Source organism: Montipora foliosa, chromosome 7 (genome assembly GCF_036669935.1).
Source record: "Montipora foliosa isolate CH-2021 chromosome 7, ASM3666993v2, whole genome shotgun sequence".
NCBI lineage: Eukaryota > Metazoa > Cnidaria > Anthozoa > Scleractinia > Acroporidae > Montipora > Montipora foliosa.
In genome coordinates this window covers 1,275,494-1,295,493 of record NC_090875.1, presented here as the reverse complement: position 1 = coordinate 1,295,493, position 20,000 = coordinate 1,275,494, and the positions used below count along the sequence as shown (strand labels likewise).

General features: G+C 39.3%; 1 long non-coding RNA gene and 22 other non-coding genes across 24 annotated transcripts in view; all 23 read left to right on the top strand.

The window, feature by feature from the left end:
* Window positions 1–4,253: 4,253 nt before the first annotated feature.
* On the top strand, window positions 4,254–4,325 carry Trnae-cuc (transfer RNA glutamic acid (anticodon CUC)). Its single transcript has one exon. It is a non-coding gene; the product is annotated as a tRNA-Glu (tRNA).
* Window positions 4,326–4,420: 95 nt separating this feature from the next.
* On the top strand, window positions 4,421–4,493 carry Trnav-uac (transfer RNA valine (anticodon UAC)). The gene has a single exon. It is a non-coding gene; the product is annotated as a tRNA-Val (tRNA).
* Window positions 4,494–5,589: 1,096 nt separating this feature from the next.
* Window positions 5,590–5,661, top strand: Trnae-uuc (transfer RNA glutamic acid (anticodon UUC)). The gene has a single exon. It is a non-coding gene; the product is annotated as a tRNA-Glu (tRNA).
* A 78-nt stretch (window positions 5,662–5,739) lies between these two features.
* Trnav-aac (transfer RNA valine (anticodon AAC)) lies at window positions 5,740–5,812 on the top strand. Its single transcript has one exon. It is a non-coding gene; the product is annotated as a tRNA-Val (tRNA).
* A 1,068-nt stretch (window positions 5,813–6,880) lies between these two features.
* Trnae-cuc (transfer RNA glutamic acid (anticodon CUC)) lies at window positions 6,881–6,952 on the top strand. Its single transcript has one exon. It is a non-coding gene; the product is annotated as a tRNA-Glu (tRNA).
* Window positions 6,953–7,047: 95 nt separating this feature from the next.
* Trnav-uac (transfer RNA valine (anticodon UAC)) lies at window positions 7,048–7,120 on the top strand. Its single transcript has one exon. It is a non-coding gene; the product is annotated as a tRNA-Val (tRNA).
* A 1,096-nt stretch (window positions 7,121–8,216) lies between these two features.
* On the top strand, window positions 8,217–8,288 carry Trnae-uuc (transfer RNA glutamic acid (anticodon UUC)). The gene has a single exon. It is a non-coding gene; the product is annotated as a tRNA-Glu (tRNA).
* A 78-nt stretch (window positions 8,289–8,366) lies between these two features.
* On the top strand, window positions 8,367–8,439 carry Trnav-aac (transfer RNA valine (anticodon AAC)). The gene has a single exon. It is a non-coding gene; the product is annotated as a tRNA-Val (tRNA).
* Window positions 8,440–9,507: 1,068 nt separating this feature from the next.
* Window positions 9,508–9,579, top strand: Trnae-cuc (transfer RNA glutamic acid (anticodon CUC)). The gene has a single exon. It is a non-coding gene; the product is annotated as a tRNA-Glu (tRNA).
* A 95-nt stretch (window positions 9,580–9,674) lies between these two features.
* On the top strand, window positions 9,675–9,747 carry Trnav-uac (transfer RNA valine (anticodon UAC)). The gene has a single exon. It is a non-coding gene; the product is annotated as a tRNA-Val (tRNA).
* A 1,096-nt stretch (window positions 9,748–10,843) lies between these two features.
* Window positions 10,844–10,915, top strand: Trnae-uuc (transfer RNA glutamic acid (anticodon UUC)). Its single transcript has one exon. It is a non-coding gene; the product is annotated as a tRNA-Glu (tRNA).
* Window positions 10,916–10,993: 78 nt separating this feature from the next.
* Window positions 10,994–11,066, top strand: Trnav-aac (transfer RNA valine (anticodon AAC)). Its single transcript has one exon. It is a non-coding gene; the product is annotated as a tRNA-Val (tRNA).
* Window positions 11,067–12,134: 1,068 nt separating this feature from the next.
* Trnae-cuc (transfer RNA glutamic acid (anticodon CUC)) lies at window positions 12,135–12,206 on the top strand. Its single transcript has one exon. It is a non-coding gene; the product is annotated as a tRNA-Glu (tRNA).
* Window positions 12,207–12,301: 95 nt separating this feature from the next.
* Window positions 12,302–12,374, top strand: Trnav-uac (transfer RNA valine (anticodon UAC)). Its single transcript has one exon. It is a non-coding gene; the product is annotated as a tRNA-Val (tRNA).
* Window positions 12,375–13,470: 1,096 nt separating this feature from the next.
* Window positions 13,471–13,542, top strand: Trnae-uuc (transfer RNA glutamic acid (anticodon UUC)). The gene has a single exon. It is a non-coding gene; the product is annotated as a tRNA-Glu (tRNA).
* Window positions 13,543–13,620: 78 nt separating this feature from the next.
* Trnav-aac (transfer RNA valine (anticodon AAC)) lies at window positions 13,621–13,693 on the top strand. The gene has a single exon. It is a non-coding gene; the product is annotated as a tRNA-Val (tRNA).
* Window positions 13,694–14,761: 1,068 nt separating this feature from the next.
* Trnae-cuc (transfer RNA glutamic acid (anticodon CUC)) lies at window positions 14,762–14,833 on the top strand. The gene has a single exon. It is a non-coding gene; the product is annotated as a tRNA-Glu (tRNA).
* Window positions 14,834–14,928: 95 nt separating this feature from the next.
* Window positions 14,929–15,001, top strand: Trnav-uac (transfer RNA valine (anticodon UAC)). The gene has a single exon. It is a non-coding gene; the product is annotated as a tRNA-Val (tRNA).
* Window positions 15,002–16,097: 1,096 nt separating this feature from the next.
* Trnae-uuc (transfer RNA glutamic acid (anticodon UUC)) lies at window positions 16,098–16,169 on the top strand. Its single transcript has one exon. It is a non-coding gene; the product is annotated as a tRNA-Glu (tRNA).
* A 78-nt stretch (window positions 16,170–16,247) lies between these two features.
* On the top strand, window positions 16,248–16,320 carry Trnav-aac (transfer RNA valine (anticodon AAC)). Its single transcript has one exon. It is a non-coding gene; the product is annotated as a tRNA-Val (tRNA).
* Window positions 16,321–17,388: 1,068 nt separating this feature from the next.
* Window positions 17,389–17,460, top strand: Trnae-cuc (transfer RNA glutamic acid (anticodon CUC)). Its single transcript has one exon. It is a non-coding gene; the product is annotated as a tRNA-Glu (tRNA).
* A 95-nt stretch (window positions 17,461–17,555) lies between these two features.
* Window positions 17,556–17,628, top strand: Trnav-uac (transfer RNA valine (anticodon UAC)). The gene has a single exon. It is a non-coding gene; the product is annotated as a tRNA-Val (tRNA).
* Window positions 17,629–19,385: 1,757 nt separating this feature from the next.
* LOC138010887 (uncharacterized) overlaps window positions 19,386–20,000 on the top strand; it is a 24,530-nt gene continuing 23,915 nt past the window's right edge. For both annotated transcript variants that reach the window (XR_011124581.1, XR_011124580.1), the window contains exon 1: window positions 19,386–19,476. This is a non-coding gene — a long non-coding RNA (uncharacterized lncRNA). The remainder of the gene's footprint in view (window positions 19,477–20,000) is intronic.

Below are 20,000 nucleotides of genomic sequence, written 5' to 3'. Positions count from 1 at the left end.
CTATACATACGGAATGCATTAAAATGTTGTTCTTTTTTTTAATGTTATGTTGTTCATTTGTTATTACGGAGAAAAAGCTCGCGCCAGCTCTATTTGTAAACGATTTTTGTTCCCCGAAAGTAGCATCCCTCAAAGCCTGCTAATTCCAAAAGTAACGAGGGTCGCCACTATGGAAACTTTACGGTAAACAATTTTATTTGTTTTTTGGTTTGGAAAAATTCATTGCCCAATTAATATGAAAACGAAGGAAAAAAGCCATTCCAGACCCCGTTTACACGGATCCGGACAAGTTTGTGCACGGAGAAAAACTTGCACGGTTCCACCTTGCGTTCACACGAGACCGGTGGAAGAGGACGAATTTTTGAACGGTTAAGTGTGCAAGTTTAGGACCTGAAAAAAACACGTCAACTTTTTCACCGGTACGGTTGCACTATGCGTACAAACTCGTGAAAACACCTGAACCGTGCAAAATTTTGCACGGTTAGCGTGGTTAAGGCATGGAATCTACTTGTGTTTTTTGGTTGCAAAACAAAAATGTTTCAAGGTCGCAATTTCGTACTTTCATAAAGTTACATTTCCGTCTGTTTAAAATCAAATTTGACAAAAGCCAGAAACACGATACTTTTTAGTTTCTCTAGGATTCTGTCTTTGTTGAAGCGTCCTGCCGCCGCGGGGGAATTTGTTGTTGTCCTTATCTGGGTACTTTTCCAAAAACATTTTGACCAAAAAGATTAAAAATGGTTGTAGATTTTTGAGAATAAAAATTCGAGTTTCATTCCCGAACAAAGAAAAAGACGATTCAAACACGAATCAAGTACGAATCCTAATCTACTACTTGAAATAAGTCATCCATAAGAACAACAAACGGTTTAGTTTCCAAGTAACTTCTTCCATCAAGTTTGAGCTGTTACTGGTATACTGTTTTGTTGTTCTCGTTCTCTTTCTCTCTTCTTTCGTTTCTGTTCTTCTGTCATAGGCCATCCAGGCATCATGCGACCTTATTGAAATTAAAAATCTTTTAAAGATATGTCAAAAAGCAGCTATAAATAAAAACACTCAGCTTTAAGTTTATATCCCGCCGATGCTTGACTTGAATAACTGCGTAGCCACCAGTCTGGTCCTGACCACAGCTATGTATGTTAAATCTGAATTAAAACCGGCGAAAAATGCAGGAGAAAAATGTTTTCCAAACTATTTTCCACTTGAACACGAAAAGCGTCACTACCGGTGGGATAATGCTCGTTTTTGGGGTACCACTAAAATGTGAAAAAAATATGAAAAAAAATATTTCACCATCAACGCATAACAACGACACATGAAAGCGAAGCTTGCGACTCATTAGCCCCTAAAAGAGGGGATTTTGACAGCGAAAATTTACACGAAGTGTCAATTTTTGCGGCAAGCAATTTTTGTTTGAAGACAAATTTGAAGAAAAAACTTGTTTTTTCTCCAATCCATCCTGGCAATGCTTCACTAAAATAGTTATAAAAATATTTCTTCTCCTATTTCATTCTAATTATTTACAATCCCCTTTTTTATCACATTTTCATTTGAACTAGTAGAATAATAAACAAAACAAAAAATTAAATAAAAAAACAAATAAAAATTTATTCAAATATTTCTTAAAAACATTTATTAAAACCTTCATACATTATCCCACCCGTAGTAATATTATAAATTAGCAGCAACAAAACAGCATTTTTTCACTTGAGACGGTCGTTTGATCGAAGATCAAAGGACCAATGAAAAGATCGCTTGCGATTTTTTATCTCAAATCCAAAATCATAAAATAAAATTTAAATAAAAATATTTTATAAAACATCTTGTTTCACATTTTATAAAACATCTCGATAAAAACCGCTTTGCTCTCCTCATATACTGCTGCTCTTTATAATAGGAGTTTAACCCATCAAAAACACTATGATCGTTTGTTTAAAACACATTTTTGATACTATATTTGGCGTTTTTATTCCCAATAGATGGTAATTCGTTTTAAATCATATTTTTTCTTTTGTGTTTTTTAAATTGACATCTTTGTTTTTGTTCTTTAAAGCTCGATTTGGCTTCAAAAGCTTTGCCATTTAATACATGCTTTATCTCATATCTTTGTTTATTTAAATTCGTTTTTATTTTTATTGTATCATTTAACTTATCAATTCGTTTTTGCAATTCTTCATGCGTTTCGATTTGAACCTTATACTTGTGAACTTTTTGTTTCGTCTTTTTCAAAGGATTTTGGCGTATATTAAGCAGTTTATTACGGTAAATTTAGCACATTCTTCGATGTATTGGGTTTCAACATTCTCAAGAGATCTTTTAGCAACACTGGGACAATTAACAATCAACTCTATTTTTGGATTATATTGTTTATTTTTGAATACTGGGCTTTTATTACTCTTTATTTATTTATTTCTTTATTTATAGACTCGTACAATGTACAGGCGAGAGAACAATAGGGCACGTAGTCCCCTACTAAGGTTCACCCTCCTAATCCAATCACATAAAATGTAGAAAACCAACCCCTTACCCAAAACTACAATTAAATATTAATAATATACTATAGATATCAATCTAATAAGTAGAAAAAAAATGGAAAAAAGGTAAGGCTACTTTAAATGCCAAGATAATCGTTGTTTTAAATCTTTGCATGTGCAGCCAATAAATCGTTATCAAAATAATTATATATATTTTGCCATTGTTATAATTCCTGTTGAAATAGCTGTTAACAATCTCTGTTTTATACAATTTTCGTTCATAATACTCAACAAAAATATTTTCATTATTGACATGAATGAAACCATATTTTTTTGTTTGATTCAATGCTGCATAAAGCTTTTTCTTATCCATTTTTTCAATGTCATAAATGTTATAATTTTGATTTATACTATCGCCTTGGTATTTGTAAACGGTGATGCAAAGGCTTGGAATAAAAAAAAGTTTGAATTCTGAAAGAGAAGATTTATTATCATCAACTTTAAAAAAATTGGCTTGCTGTTTTTTGAAAATGAAATATCATCGATTGTAAATTCCATCATATTATAACTTTTTTTGTCTTTGATATTTTGAGTAGCAAGAACAACCATATTAACACAAACTTTATACTCTTCGATTGATCCATTGTATAAAAAATTGACATTGTAATATTGTTTGTCCTTGCAAAATAAATCACAGCAATATGAATTAACGCCGTTCAAAAAAGCAATGTGAGTATGGATGCCCTGTTGATCAGCCAAGTACATTCACAACATCTTGTTGGTTCAAGTCTTCTCGGATAAGGACTATAAACCGTAGAGTCCATCTCACAGATATCTTCTATGTTCATAAGTTCCGTGTAAGACGATACAGAATCCACACGCTACATTGGAGAAGAGTACGGAGTGAAGTCCCCGGTGTTGTAGCTGCCCTAATCTTTCCAGGAGAAGTGACCGGCTTGCTGGCGATGTCTCTAAAAAGGCCTGTGGCGTAAGACGCTGTTACACTGTGAAATGTCTCGTGCAACTGGTCTCGCAATGTTTTGGCGACATTGTGGCGGGACAACTTGCACGAAACATTTCACAGTGTAACAGCGCCTGTAAAGCCAACCTAGAAGGAAATCTTTGCCGACGTCACTGGTTGGTTAGGATACGAGTTCTCTGACAGCAGGAATCATGTTAGTGACAAATTGACTTGAAAAGGCGAAAGAACTTGTTAAACTTAGATAAATCTTGAATTCTAAGCCTCTTAGAAAGAAAGATGAGCACATTATTAGGCATCAAAAAGTGATAAATTCTTAGCTTGACAAAGGCCCAAATGACCAGTCTTGATAAAATGTCGCACATTTAAATCATGGTGACTCAGAGATTGACTGGTATATGGCGTTCAAATTTTCAGAGATAGCTCCTCGTGCCACGCACTTTCAATATTCAGTACTTTATTCTTGCTTCACTGATTAAAAACAATAGCCTTGCGAGAATGAGGAAGACAATGAACACAAAGATTACCCTATCAGGAATGCTGAAACATTTGTGACCAATGAGGAGAAAAAATGATAGGGATGAAAGACGCAAATACTCGACTGTGTCTTAAAGTGTGCATCTTTGATCTCAGCGGAAATCTTTGGTTTCTGGGTGTTTATGAACTCCTTACCTTTGAGCCAAATTGAAAAGAAGACATCACCAGACAAAGTCAAACCAATCTTTAATTTGAGTCCGGCTAGAAAACGCAAACGCCTTTCGTTGAGACCTGAGGCCTGAAGTCAGCTGCGGTATGTAACCTCCCATATGGTCTAGTGGTTAGGATCCGGCGCTCTCACCGCCGTGGCCCGGGTTCGATTCCCGGTGTGGGAAAGACCGATGTTCATCAGACGTTTTTGTCGAATAAATTGGCGGGTCCTCTCTTTCCAAAAGACACCAGGCAGTGCCATTGAAAAGTCAAGCAGGTGGTTTCCATAGTGTAGTGGTTATCACGTCTGCTTTACACGCAGAAGGTCGTCAGTTCAAACCTGACTGGAAACATATCTGTTTTGATGGCTAATGAAATATCCATACTCCAGCAAATGGTATTGTGCTTTGCAGAGCGTTCAAATAGGGAAGGTTTGTATGCGTTTAAGGTCGCAAGATATCGGCAATTAAGATGTATTTCCGCCTTTATCCTCGAGTCACAAATGGGATTGGTAGAAAGGGTTTAAAACATAATTACTGTTAATATTTTAAAAAATACAACCACACTGTTGAATTTTCGGAACATGTTTCCATGTTTCAAACATCATCTTTAGCCATAGTGAGTGTAATATTAAAATTTTTACAAGATAATTCCTATATATATAACTATCAATACAATGTTGCACTCACTATGGCTAAAGATGATGTTTGAAACATGGAAACATGTTCCGAAAATTCAAAAGGGTGGTTGTATTTTTTAAAATATTAGTAACACTTGTGCTATCCAGACCATTTGGAATAATTACTGTTCTTTTCACCGCACAGGAAATAACGACCAAGATTCAATAGTGAGAAGCAGTTTTGTTTAGTAGAGTGGTAAGTATGTTTCATCTGTGTAGGCTAGAAAACCTTTTTGAAAATTAATTTCAGATCATGCATATTCAATCAGTCTGATTACATGACTTCTTCTCGACTGCTTGGTCGAGTGACTCGATTTCAAAATCAAAGTCAAAGTTTGTCATTCTTGATTCTGCTGTTTTCATTCTTACACTGGGCAAAATGTACTGTCTCAATTTCAGAACAAATAAAATTGATTTATTAAACCAGTCTTTATATATAAGTTGGTTTGGTATTTATTAACGGTTGTGCGTCATGTGACCCTTGGGAAATTGTCCCGACTATTTTGCCTTCACTTACCGTCTTACCTCCGTTACCTTGTTGGCTTGTTACCTCTGTTATCTTGTTACCTCTGTGATACTCTGTTAACAAGGTAACCGAGCACAGAATTCTGCACAGTTGATAATGCAAAGGAAAAATGACCTACACTAAAATGCAGCCTCATTTGGACCATTCCTTGGATGCTCCAGATTGGTCACCCAATGGTTTCTCTGTGGCAATAAATTACTTGCGACATCAAACGAAAAGCAACCTCGCAGAACAAAGTGCGCAATCCCACATGGTCTAGTGGTTAGGATCCGGCGTTTTCGCCGCCGTGGCCCGGGTTCGATTCCCGGTGTGGGAACGGCGCCAATATTTTCCTCTTGCTTTGTCCGATGTAAAGGCTAAATAAGGCCTATTTTAGTGTATAAAGGATAGAGTGGTTTCTGTGGTGTAGTGGTTATCACATCCGCCTAACACGCGGAAGGTGGCCAGTTCAAGCCTGGCCGGAAACATTACCACTTTTGCTTGCACAGTAAACGAAATAGTTGCACACGGATTAGGATTCCTCAAAGACACATCAACCGCGATGTGACTCAGTAAAATTGAACTTTGCAATCTCATCAACGACTACCATGTTAACTTTAAGGAACACTGTCATTGTAGAAGATAGAGTTACGATGTCCACATGAGTATTTGCCAGAGCAGGGAGCGAAAGGGAGAGTCCATCGGTCCTTCCAATTACCACCACCTCGGAAATACACCTGCCTTGACAATGAAACATATCAGGACGTAAGGCGCTGTTACACTGTGAAATGTTTCGTGCAACTGGTCTCGCAATGTTTTGGCGACATTGTGGCGGGACAACTTGCACGAAACATTTCACAGTGTAACAGCGCCTGTAAAGCCAACCTAGAAGGAAATCTTTGCCGACGTCACTGGTTCGTTAGGATACGAGTTCTCTGACAGCAGGAGTCATGTTAGTGACAAATTGACTTCAAAAGGCGAAAGAACTTGTTAAACTTAGATAAATCTTGAATTCTAAGCCTCTTAGAAAGAAAGATGAGCACATTATTAGGCATCAAAAAGTGATAAATTCTTAGCTTGGCAAAGGCCCAAATGACCAGTCTTGATAAAATGTCGCACATTTAAATCATGGTGACTCAGAGATTGACTGGTATATGGCGTTCAAATTTTCAGAGATAGCTCCTCGTGCCACGCACTTTCAATATTCAGTACTTTATTCTTGCTTCACTGATTAAAAACAATAGCCTTGCGAGAATGAGGAAGACAATGAACACAAAGATTACCCTATCAGGAATGCTGAAACATTTGTGACCAATGAGGAGAAAAAATGATAGGGATGAAAGACGCAAATACTCGACTGTGTCTTAAAGTGTGCATCTTTGATCTCAGCGGAAATCTTTGGTTTCTGGGTGTTTATGAACTCCTTACCTTTGAGCCAAATTGAAAAGAAGACATCACCAGACAAAGTCAAACCAAGCTTTAATTTGAGTCCGGCTAGAAAACGCAAACGCCTTTCGTTGAGACCTGAGGCCTGAAGTCAGCTGCGGTATGTAACCTCCCATATGGTCTAGTGGTTAGGATCCGGCGCTCTCACCGCCGTGGCCCGGGTTCGATTCCCGGTGTGGGAAAGACCGATTTTCATCAGACGTTTTTGTCGAATAAATTGGCGGGTCCTCTCTTTCCAAAAGACACCAGGCAGTGCCATTGAAAAGTCAAGCAGGTGGTTTCCATAGTGTAGTGGTTATCACGTCTGCTTTACACGCAGAAGGTCGTCAGTTCAAACCTGACTGGAAACATATCTGTTTTGATGGCTAATGAAATATCCATACTCCAGCAAATGGTATTGTGCTTTGCAGAGCGTTCAAATAGGGAAGGTTTGTATGCGTTTAAGGTCGCAAGATATCGGCAATTAAGATGTATTTCCGCCTTTATCCTCGAGTCACAAATGGGATTGGTAGAAAGGGTTTAAAACATAATTACTGTTAATATTTTAAAAAATACAACCACACTGTTGAATTTTCGGAACATGTTTCCATGTTTCAAACATCATCTTTAGCCATAGTGAGTGTAATATTAAAATTTTTACAAGATAATTCCTATATATATAACTATCAATACAATGTTGCACTCACTATGGCTAAAGATGATGTTTGAAACATGGAAACATGTTCCGAAAATTCAAAAGGGTGGTTGTATTTTTTAAAATATTAGTAACACTTGTGCTATCCAGACCATTTGGAATAATTACTGTTCTTTTCACCGCACAGGAAATAACGACCAAGATTCAATAGTGAGAAGCAGTTTTGTTTAGTAGAGTGGTAAGTATGTTTCATCTGTGTAGGCTAGAAAACCTTTTTGAAAATTAATTTCAGATCATGCATATTCAATCAGTCTGATTACATGACTTCTTCTCGACTGCTTGGTCGAGTGACTCGATTTCAAAATCAAAGTCAAAGTTTGTCATTCTTGATTCTGCTGTTTTCATTCTTACACTGGGCAAAATGTACTGTCTCAATTTCAGAACAAATAAAATTGATTTATTAAACCAGTCTTTATATATAAGTTGGTTTGGTATTTATTAACGGTTGTGCGTCATGTGACCCTTGGGAAATTGTCCCGACTATTTTGCCTTCACTTACCGTCTTACCTCCGTTACCTTGTTGGCTTGTTACCTCTGTTATCTTGTTACCTCTGTGATACTCTGTTAACAAGGTAACCGAGCACAGAATTCTGCACAGTTGATAATGCAAAGGAAAAATGACCTACACTAAAATGCAGCCTCATTTGGACCATTCCTTGGATGCTCCAGATTGGTCACCCAATGGTTTCTCTGTGGCAATAAATTACTTGCGACATCAAACGAAAAGCAACCTCGCAGAACAAAGTGCGCAATCCCACATGGTCTAGTGGTTAGGATCCGGCGTTTTCACCGCCGTGGCCCGGGTTCGATTCCCGGTGTGGGAACGGCGCCAATATTTTCCTCTTGCTTTGTCCGATGTAAAGGCTAAATAAGGCCTATTTTAGTGTATAAAGGATAGAGTGGTTTCTGTGGTGTAGTGGTTATCACATCCGCCTAACACGCGGAAGGTGGCCAGTTCAAGCCTGGCCGGAAACATTACCACTTTTGCTTGCACAGTAAACGAAATAGTTGCACACGGATTAGGATTCCTCAAAGACACATCAACCGCGATGTGACTCAGTAAAATTGAACTTTGCAATCTCATCAACGACTACCATGTTAACTTTAAGGAACACTGTCATTGTAGAAGATAGAGTTACGATGTCCACATGAGTATTTGCCAGAGCAGGGAGCGAAAGGGAGAGTCCATCGGTCCTTCCAATTACCACCACCTCGGAAATACACCTGCCTTGACAATGAAACATATCAGGACGTAAGGCGCTGTTACACTGTGAAATGTTTCGTGCAACTGGTCTCGCAATGTTTTGGCGACATTGTGGCGGGACAACTTGCACGAAACATTTCACAGTGTAACAGCGCCTGTAAAGCCAACCTAGAAGGAAATCTTTGCCGACGTCACTGGTTCGTTAGGATACGAGTTCTCTGACAGCAGGAGTCATGTTAGTGACAAATTGACTTCAAAAGGCGAAAGAACTTGTTAAACTTAGATAAATCTTGAATTCTAAGCCTCTTAGAAAGAAAGATGAGCACATTATTAGGCATCAAAAAGTGATAAATTCTTAGCTTGGCAAAGGCCCAAATGACCAGTCTTGATAAAATGTCGCACATTTAAATCATGGTGACTCAGAGATTGACTGGTATATGGCGTTCAAATTTTCAGAGATAGCTCCTCGTGCCACGCACTTTCAATATTCAGTACTTTATTCTTGCTTCACTGATTAAAAACAATAGCCTTGCGAGAATGAGGAAGACAATGAACACAAAGATTACCCTATCAGGAATGCTGAAACATTTGTGACCAATGAGGAGAAAAAATGATAGGGATGAAAGACGCAAATACTCGACTGTGTCTTAAAGTGTGCATCTTTGATCTCAGCGGAAATCTTTGGTTTCTGGGTGTTTATGAACTCCTTACCTTTGAGCCAAATTGAAAAGAAGACATCACCAGACAAAGTCAAACCAAGCTTTAATTTGAGTCCGGCTAGAAAACGCAAACGCCTTTCGTTGAGACCTGAGGCCTGAAGTCAGCTGCGGTATGTAACCTCCCATATGGTCTAGTGGTTAGGATCCGGCGCTCTCACCGCCGTGGCCCGGGTTCGATTCCCGGTGTGGGAAAGACCGATGTTCATCAGACGTTTTTGTCGAATAAATTGGCGGGTCCTCTCTTTCCAAAAGACACCAGGCAGTGCCATTGAAAAGTCAAGCAGGTGGTTTCCATAGTGTAGTGGTTATCACGTCTGCTTTACACGCAGAAGGTCGTCAGTTCAAACCTGACTGGAAACATATCTGTTTTGATGGCTAATGAAATATCCATACTCCAGCAAATGGTATTGTGCTTTGCAGAGCGTTCAAATAGGGAAGGTTTGTATGCGTTTAAGGTCGCAAGATATCGGCAATTAAGATGTATTTCCGCCTTTATCCTCGAGTCACAAATGGGATTGGTAGAAAGGGTTTAAAACATAAATACTGTTAATATTTTAAAAAATACAACCACACTGTTGAATTTTCGGAACATGTTTCCATGTTTCAAACATCATCTTTAGCCATAGTGAGTGTAATATTAAAATTTTTACAAGATAATTCCTATATATATAACTATCAATACAATGTTGCACTCACTATGGCTAAAGATGATGTTTGAAACATGGAAACATGTTCCGAAAATTCAAAAGGGTGGTTGTATTTTTTAAAATATTAGTAACACTTGTGCTATCCAGACCATTTGGAATAATTACTGTTCTTTTCACCGCACAGGAAATAACGACCAAGATTCAATAGTGAGAAGCAGTTTTGTTTAGTAGAGTGGTAAGTATGTTTCATCTGTGTAGGCTAGAAAACCTTTTTGAAAATTAATTTCAGATCATGCATATTCAATCAGTCTGATTACATGACTTCTTCTCGACTGCTTGGTCGAGTGACTCGATTTCAAAATCAAAGTCAAAGTTTGTCATTCTTGATTCTGCTGTTTTCATTCTTACACTGGGCAAAATGTACTGTCTCAATTTCAGAACAAATAAAATTGATTTATTAAACCAGTCTTTATATATAAGTTGGTTTGGTATTTATTAACGGTTGTGCGTCATGTGACCCTTGGGAAATTGTCCCGACTATTTTGCCTTCACTTACCGTCTTACCTCCGTTACCTTGTTGGCTTGTTACCTCTGTTATCTTGTTACCTCTGTGATACTCTGTTAACAAGGTAACCGAGCACAGAATTCTGCACAGTTGATAATGCAAAGGAAAAATGACCTACACTAAAATGCAGCCTCATTTGGACCATTCCTTGGATGCTCCAGATTGGTCACCCAATGGTTTCTCTGTGGCAATAAATTACTTGCGACATCAAACGAAAAGCAACCTCGCAGAACAAAGTGCGCAATCCCACATGGTCTAGTGGTTAGGATCCGGCGTTTTCACCGCCGTGGCCCGGGTTCGATTCCCGGTGTGGGAACGGCGCCAATATTTTCCTCTTGCTTTGTCCGATGTAAAGGCTAAATAAGGCCTATTTTAGTGTATAAAGGATAGAGTGGTTTCTGTGGTGTAGTGGTTATCACATCCGCCTAACACGCGGAAGGTGGCCAGTTCAAGCCTGGCCGGAAACATTACCACTTTTGCTTGCACAGTAAACGAAATAGTTGCACACGGATTAGGATTCCTCAAAGACACATCAACCGCGATGTGACTCAGTAAAATTGAACTTTGCAATCTCATCAACGACTACCATGTTAACTTTAAGGAACACTGTCATTGTAGAAGATAGAGTTACGATGTCCACATGAGTATTTGCCAGAGCAGGGAGCGAAAGGGAGAGTCCATCGGTCCTTCCAATTACCACCACCTCGGAAATACACCTGCCTTGACAATGAAACATATCAGGACGTAAGGCGCTGTTACACTGTGAAATGTTTCGTGCAACTGGTCTCGCAATGTTTTGGCGACATTGTGGCGGGACAACTTGCACGAAACATTTCACAGTGTAACAGCGCCTGTAAAGCCAACCTAGAAGGAAATCTTTGCCGACGTCACTGGTTCGTTAGGATACGAGTTCTCTGACAGCAGGAGTCATGTTAGTGACAAATTGACTTCAAAAGGCGAAAGAACTTGTTAAACTTAGATAAATCTTGAATTCTAAGCCTCTTAGAAAGAAAGATGAGCACATTATTAGGCATCAAAAAGTGATAAATTCTTAGCTTGGCAAAGGCCCAAATGACCAGTCTTGATAAAATGTCGCACATTTAAATCATGGTGACTCAGAGATTGACTGGTATATGGCGTTCAAATTTTCAGAGATAGCTCCTCGTGCCACGCACTTTCAATATTCAGTACTTTATTCTTGCTTCACTGATTAAAAACAATAGCCTTGCGAGAATGAGGAAGACAATGAACACAAAGATTACCCTATCAGGAATGCTGAAACATTTGTGACCAATGAGGAGAAAAAATGATAGGGATGAAAGACGCAAATACTCGACTGTGTCTTAAAGTGTGCATCTTTGATCTCAGCGGAAATCTTTGGTTTCTGGGTGTTTATGAACTCCTTACCTTTGAGCCAAATTGAAAAGAAGACATCACCAGACAAAGTCAAACCAAGCTTTAATTTGAGTCCGGCTAGAAAACGCAAACGCCTTTCGTTGAGACCTGAGGCCTGAAGTCAGCTGCGGTATGTAACCTCCCATATGGTCTAGTGGTTAGGATCCGGCGCTCTCACCGCCGTGGCCCGGGTTCGATTCCCGGTGTGGGAAAGACCGATGTTCATCAGACGTTTTTGTCGAATAAATTGGCGGGTCCTCTCTTTCCAAAAGACACCAGGCAGTGCCATTGAAAAGTCAAGCAGGTGGTTTCCATAGTGTAGTGGTTATCACGTCTGCTTTACACGCAGAAGGTCGTCAGTTCAAACCTGACTGGAAACATATCTGTTTTGATGGCTAATGAAATATCCATACTCCAGCAAATGGTATTGTGCTTTGCAGAGCGTTCAAATAGGGAAGGTTTGTATGCGTTTAAGGTCGCAAGATATCGGCAATTAAGATGTATTTCCGCCTTTATCCTCGAGTCACAAATGGGATTGGTAGAAAGGGTTTAAAACATAATTACTGTTAATATTTTAAAAAATACAACCACACTGTTGAATTTTCGGAACATGTTTCCATGTTTCAAACATCATCTTTAGCCATAGTGAGTGTAATATTAAAATTTTTACAAGATAATTCCTATATATATAACTATCAATACAATGTTGCACTCACTATGGCTAAAGATGATGTTTGAAACATGGAAACATGTTCCGAAAATTCAAAAGGGTGGTTGTATTTTTTAAAATATTAGTAACACTTGTGCTATCCAGACCATTTGGAATAATTACTGTTCTTTTCACCGCACAGGAAATAACGACCAAGATTCAATAGTGAGAAGCAGTTTTGTTTAGTAGAGTGGTAAGTATGTTTCATCTGTGTAGGCTAGAAAACCTTTTTGAAAATTAATTTCAGATCATGCATATTCAATCAGTCTGATTACATGACTTCTTCTCGACTGCTTGGTCGAGTGACTCGATTTCAAAATCAAAGTCAAAGTTTGTCATTCTTGATTCTGCTGTTTTCATTCTTACACTGGGCAAAATGTACTGTCTCAATTTCAGAACAAATAAAATTGATTTATTAAACCAGTCTTTATATATAAGTTGGTTTGGTATTTATTAACGGTTGTGCGTCATGTGACCCTTGGGAAATTGTCCCGACTATTTTGCCTTCACTTACCGTCTTACCTCCGTTACCTTGTTGGCTTGTTACCTCTGTTATCTTGTTACCTCTGTGATACTCTGTTAACAAGGTAACCGAGCACAGAATTCTGCACAGTTGATAATGCAAAGGAAAAATGACCTACACTAAAATGCAGCCTCATTTGGACCATTCCTTGGATGCTCCAGATTGGTCACCCAATGGTTTCTCTGTGGCAATAAATTACTTGCGACATCAAACGAAAAGCAACCTCGCAGAACAAAGTGCGCAATCCCACATGGTCTAGTGGTTAGGATCCGGCGTTTTCACCGCCGTGGCCCGGGTTCGATTCCCGGTGTGGGAACGGCGCCAATATTTTCCTCTTGCTTTGTCCGATGTAAAGGCTAAATAAGGCCTATTTTAGTGTATAAAGGATAGAGTGGTTTCTGTGGTGTAGTGGTTATCACATCCGCCTAACACGCGGAAGGTCGCCAGTTCAAGCCTGGCCGGAAACATTACCGCCTTTGCTTGCACAGTAAACGAAATAGTTGCACACGGATTAGGATTCCTCAAAGACACATCAACCGCGATGTGACTCAGTAAAATTGAACTTTGCAATCTCATCAACGACTACCATGTTAACTTTAAGGAACACTGTCATTGTAGAAGATAGAGTTACGATGTCCACATGAGTATTTGCCAGAGCAGGGAGCGAAAGGGAGAGTCCATCGGTCCTTCCAATTACCACCACCTCGGAAATACACCTGCCTTGACAATGAAACATATCAGGACGTAAGGCGCTGTTACACTGTGAAATGTTTCGTGCAACTGGTCTCGCAATGTTTTGGCGACATTGTGGCGGGACAACTTGCACGAAACATTTCACAGTGTAACAGCGCCTGTAAAGCCAACCTAGAAGGAAATCTTTGCCGACGTCACTGGTTCGTTAGGATACGAGTTCTCTGACAGCAGGAGTCATGTTAGTGACAAATTGACTTCAAAAGGCGAAAGAACTTGTTAAACTTAGATAAATCTTGAATTCTAAGCCTCTTAGAAAGAAAGATGAGCACATTATTAGGCATCAAAAAGTGATAAATTCTTAGCTTGGCAAAGGCCCAAATGACCAGTCTTGATAAAATGTCGCACATTTAAATCATGGTGACTCAGAGATTGACTGGTATATGGCGTTCAAATTTTCAGAGATAGCTCCTCGTGCCACGCACTTTCAATATTCAGTACTTTATTCTTGCTTCACTGATTAAAAACAATAGCCTTGCGAGAATGAGGAAGACAATGAACACAAAGATTACCCTATCAGGAATGCTGAAACATTTGTGACCAATGAGGAGAAAAAATGATAGGGATGAAAGACGCAAATACTCGACTGTGTCTTAAAGTGTGCATCTTTGATCTCAGCGGAAATCTTTGGTTTCTGGGTGTTTATGAACTCTTGACCTTTGAGCCAAATTGAAAAGAAGATATCACCAGAGAAAGTCAAACCAAGCTTTAATTTGAGTCCGGCTAGAAAACGCAAACGCCTTTCGTGGAGACCTGAGGCCTGAAGTCAGTTGCGGTATGTAACCTTCCATATGGTCTAGTGGTTAGGATCCGGCGCTCTCACCGCCGTGGCCCGGGTTCGATTCCCGGTGTGGGAAAGACCGATGTTCATCAGACGTTTTTGTCGAATAAATTGGCGGGTCCTCTCTTTCCAAAAGACACCAGGCAGTGCCATTGAAAAGTCAAGCAGGTGGTTTCCATAGTGTAGTGGTTATCACGTCTGCTTTACACGCAGAAGGTCGTCAGTTCAAACCTGACTGGAAACATATCTGTTTTGATGGCTAATGAAATATCCATACTCCAGCAAATGGTATTGTGCTTTGCAGAGCGTTCAAATAGGGAAGGTTTGTATGCGTTTAAGGTCGCAAGATATCGGCAATTAAGATGTATTTCCGCCTTTATCCTCGAGTCACAAATGGGATTGGTAGAAAGGGTTTAAAACATAATTACTGTTAATATTTTAAAAAATACAACCACACTGTTGAATTTTCGGAACATGTTTCCATGTTTCAAACATCATCTTTAGCCATAGTGAGTGTAATATTAAAATTTTTACAAGATAATTCCTATATATATAACTATCAATACAATGTTGCACTCACTATGGCTGAAGATGATGTTTGAAACATGGAAACATGTTCCGAAAATTCAAAAGGGTGGTTGTATTTTTTAAAATATTAGTAACACTTGTGCTATCCAGACCATTTGGAATAATTACTGTTCTTTTCACCGCACAGGAAATAACGACCAAGATTCAATAGTGAGAAGCAGTTTTGTTTAGTAGAGTGGTAAGTATGTTTCATCTGTGTAGGCTAGAAAACCTTTTTGAAAATTAATTTCAGATCATGCATATTCAATCAGTCTGATTACATGACTTCTTCTCGACTGCTTGGTCGAGTGACTCGATTTCAAAATCAAAGTCAAAGTTTGTCATTCTTGATTCTGCTGTTTTCATTCTTACACTGGGCAAAATGTACTGTCTCAATTTCAGAACAAATAAAATTGATTTATTAAACCAGTCTTTATATATAAGTTGGTTTGGTATTTATTAACGGTTGTGCGTCATGTGACCCTTGGGAAATTGTCCCGACTATTTTGCCTTCACTTACCGTCTTACCTCCGTTACCTTGTTGGCTTGTTACCTCTGTTATCTTGTTACCTCTGTGATACTCTGTTAACAAGGTAACCGAGCACAGAATTCTGCACAGTTGATAATGCAAAGGAAAAATGACCTACACTAAAATGCAGCCTCATTTGGACCATTCCTTGGAGGCTCCAGATTGGTCACCCAATGGTTTCTCTGTGGCAATAAATTACTTGCGACATCAAACGAAAAGCAACCTCGCAGAACAAAGTGCGCAATCCCACATGGTCTAGTCGTTAGGATCCGGCGTTTTCACCGCCGTGGCCCGGGTTCGATTCCCGGTGTGGGAACGGCGCCAATATTTTCCTCTTGCTTTGTCCGATGTAAAGGCTAAATAAGGCCTATTTTAGTGTATAAAGGATAGAGTGGTTTCTGTGGTGTAGTGGTTATCACATCCGCCTAACACGCGGAAGGTCGCCAGTTCAAGCCTGGCCGGAAACATTACCGCCTTTGCTTGCACAGTAAACGAAATAGTTGCACACGGATTAGGATTCCTCAAAGACACATCAACCGCGATGTGACTCAGTAAAATTGAACTTTGCAATCTCATCAACGACTACCATGTTAACTTTAAGGAACACTGTCATTGTAGAAGATAGAGTTACGATGTCCACATGAGTATTTGCCAGAGCAGGGAGCGAAAGGGAGAGTCCATCGGTCCTTCCAATTACCACCACCTCGGAAATACACCTGCCTTGACAATGAAACATATCAGGACGTAAGGCGCTGTTACACTGTGAAATGTTTCGTGCAACTGGTCTCGCAATGTTTTGGCGACATTGTGGCGGGACAACTTGCACGAAACATTTCACAGTGTAACAGCGCCTGTAAAGCCAACCTAGAAGGAAATCTTTGCTGACGTCACTGGTTCGTTAGGATACGAGTTCTCTGACAGCAGGAGTCATGTTAGTGACAAATTGACTTCAAAAGGCGAAAGAACTTGTTAAACTTAGATAAATCTTGAATTCTAAGCCTCTTAGAAAGAAAGATGAGCACATTATTAGGCATCAAAAAGTGATAAATTCTTAGCTTGGCAAAGGCCCAAATGACCAGTCTTGATAAAATGTCGCACATTTAAATCATGGTGACTCAGAGATTGACTGGTATATGGCGTTCAAATTTTCAGAGATAGCTCCTCGTGCCACGCACTTTCAATATTCAGTACTTTATTCTTGCTTCACTGATTAAAAACAATAGCCTTGCGAGAATGAGGAAGACAATGAACACAAAGATTACCCTATCAGGAATGCTGAAACATTTGTGACCAATGAGGAGAAAAAATGATAGGGATGAAAGACGCAAATACTCGACTGTGTCTTAAAGTGTGCATCTTTGATCTCAGCGGAAATCTTTGGTTTCTGGGTGTTTATGAACTCCTTACCTTTGAGCCAAATTGAAAAGAAGACATCACCAGACAAAGTCAAACCAAGCTTTAATTTGAGTCCGGCTAGAAAAGGCAAACGCCTTTCCTTGAGACCTGAGGCCTGAAGTCAGCTGCGGTATGTAACCTCCCATATGGTCTAGTGGTTAGGATCCGGCGCTCTCACCGCCGTGGCCCGGGTTCGATTTCCGGTGTGGGAAAGACCGATGTTCATCAGACGTTTTTGTCGAATAAATTGGCGGGTCCTCTCTTTCCAAAAGACACCAGGCAGTGCCATTGAAAAGTCAAGCAGGTGGTTTCCATAGTGTAGTGGTTATCACGTCTGCTTTACACGCAGAAGGTCGTCAGTTCAAACCTGACTGGAAACATATCTGTTTTGATGGCTAATGAAATATCCATACTCCAGCAAATGGTATTGTGCTTTGCAGAGCGTTCAAATAGGGAAGGTTTGTATGCGTTTAAGGTCGCAAGATATCGGCAATTAAGATGTATTTCCGCCTTTATCCTCGAGTCACAAATGGGATTGGTAGAAAGGGTTTAAAACATAAATACTGTTAATATTTTAAAAAATACAACCACACTGTTGAATTTTCGGAACATGTTTCCATGTTTCAAACATCATCTTTAGCCATAGTGAGTGTAATATTAAAATTTTTACAAGATAATTCCTATATATATAACTATCAATACAATGTTGCACTCACTATGGCTAAAGATGATGTTTGAAACATGGAAACATGTTCCGAAAATTCAAAAGGGTGGTTGTATTTTTTAAAATATTAGTAACACTTGTGCTATCCAGACCATTTGGAATAATTACTGTTCTTTTCACCGCACAGGAAATAACGACCAAGATTCAATAGTGAGAAGCAGTTTTGTTTAGTAGAGTGGTAAGTATCTTTCATCATGCATATTCAATCAGTCTGATTACATGACTTCTTCTCGACTGCTTGGTCGAGTGACTCGATTTCAAAATCAAAGTCAAAGTTTGTCATTCTTGATTCTGCTGTTTTCATTCTTACACTGAGCAAAATGTACTGTCTCAGTTTCAGAACAAATAAAATTGATTTATTAAACCAGTCTTTATATATAAGTTGGTTTGGTATTTATTAACGGTTGTGCGTCATGTGACCCTTGGGAAATTGTCCCGACTATTTTGCCTTTACTTACCGTCTTACCTCCGTTACCTTGTTGGCTTGTTACCTCTGTTATCTTGTTACCTCTGTGATACTCTGTTAACAAGGTAACCGAGCACACAACAATCACATGATACAAGTGAAAACCAATGGGAAAAAGGCGCGGCGATTTCCATCCCGTTTTTTTATCCAATTAATCATATTATGTTAATCTAGGGTGTGCCAGAACGATAGAATCTTTGAGCTTTGAAATATTATATAGATGTTTTTGGATTTATTTTCGATCTACTCTTGAGAGTCTGTGAAGAGTTATATATACTTCGGGATGAAAGGGCCTGACTTGAATTGTGACAGTGTGGGCTATGTATTGCTATTCCCCATACAGCGACTTGCGCTAGGCTTGGAAATCTTTCCCCATGGTGTCTGTGAGGTCTTTCAAGAAAACTCCCATTTGCAAACTACCGTGAAGCTGTGAGGACCTAACAGGTTTAAAAAACATTTGAAACCTCGGTTAGACTCGAAAAGGGCCCTATATCAACGAGGGAGTTAAAAGTGCCAGTGACTAGAACATAGAAAAAAAAGGAAAATTACCCACGTAAATCTCCGGATCTAGCCGAGTATTTCAGGTGTTACGCCTCAGTTGCCCTTCAAACTTGGAAATAAGCTACTCAACTCTCTCAGTTGACAATCTTAAACGTTCGATTACCTCGGTTCTTTTTATTCCATTCAATGCTGTTCGTTGTTTGTATTCACTTAACTTTCCCGAGATTGTTTTGCAATTTTTCGGGAGCACGCGATCTCCCGTAAAATATCTCGGAAAAACGGTATGTTTTTTTTTCGGGCTCGATTTTTTCGGCCGTTTTAAAAACTCACCTGTTTGTTTTGATCGACCTCGGTTCCGGGCCCGAAAAGTTTTCGGGTCCTCCTTGGTTTGCACTTATTGCGGACGAATTGCGGACCCACTTTTCCCACAGTTCATAAGCATGCACGACGTCTCTCCGCCATGTGCTGTCGCTGTTGTGGTTTCGACGTTTCCGGTCATTTACTCTCTGTTTTCTGGCTGATTCCCTCTTGTCTGAGGTACTAACTTTGTTTTTTATTTGCATTTGTTTGTTTACATTTGTTCAGATTTACTGAATACCCCGTAGTGATAGCATTCGGCTGCGTTTTTCGAAGAACGCTTTTTAGCCTGTCAGGCACTCTTCTCTTCTCTCTCACCACAAACCTGCTCGGCGGCTACGTCGCTGCAGGATGTGTTATTATTATGCAAATGATAAGTGGCAGGGTATTCAGCAGTTCAGTTCTTATTTTCTTCCAGTGCTATGCAGTCACCTGCTGTTTTGTTTTGGTTTTAAGACCGTGTTTGTAGATGTAGATGACCTTACACAATATTATTTTCAGTTTTTATTTCCCGTCCACGTGCACTTCTCTATAGTCGCGTGAAAAATTATGTACTACAGTGTATATGCATGCATGTCAACGGTTTCCCTTCAATCTTCCCTAATACCTAATGTAATTTGATGTAAGCTTTCCGTTTAATGCAAGGGAGAAATACTAAGCTTTTTTCTGCGGAAATTTAGGAAAATATGTACGCCAGCTGCTAT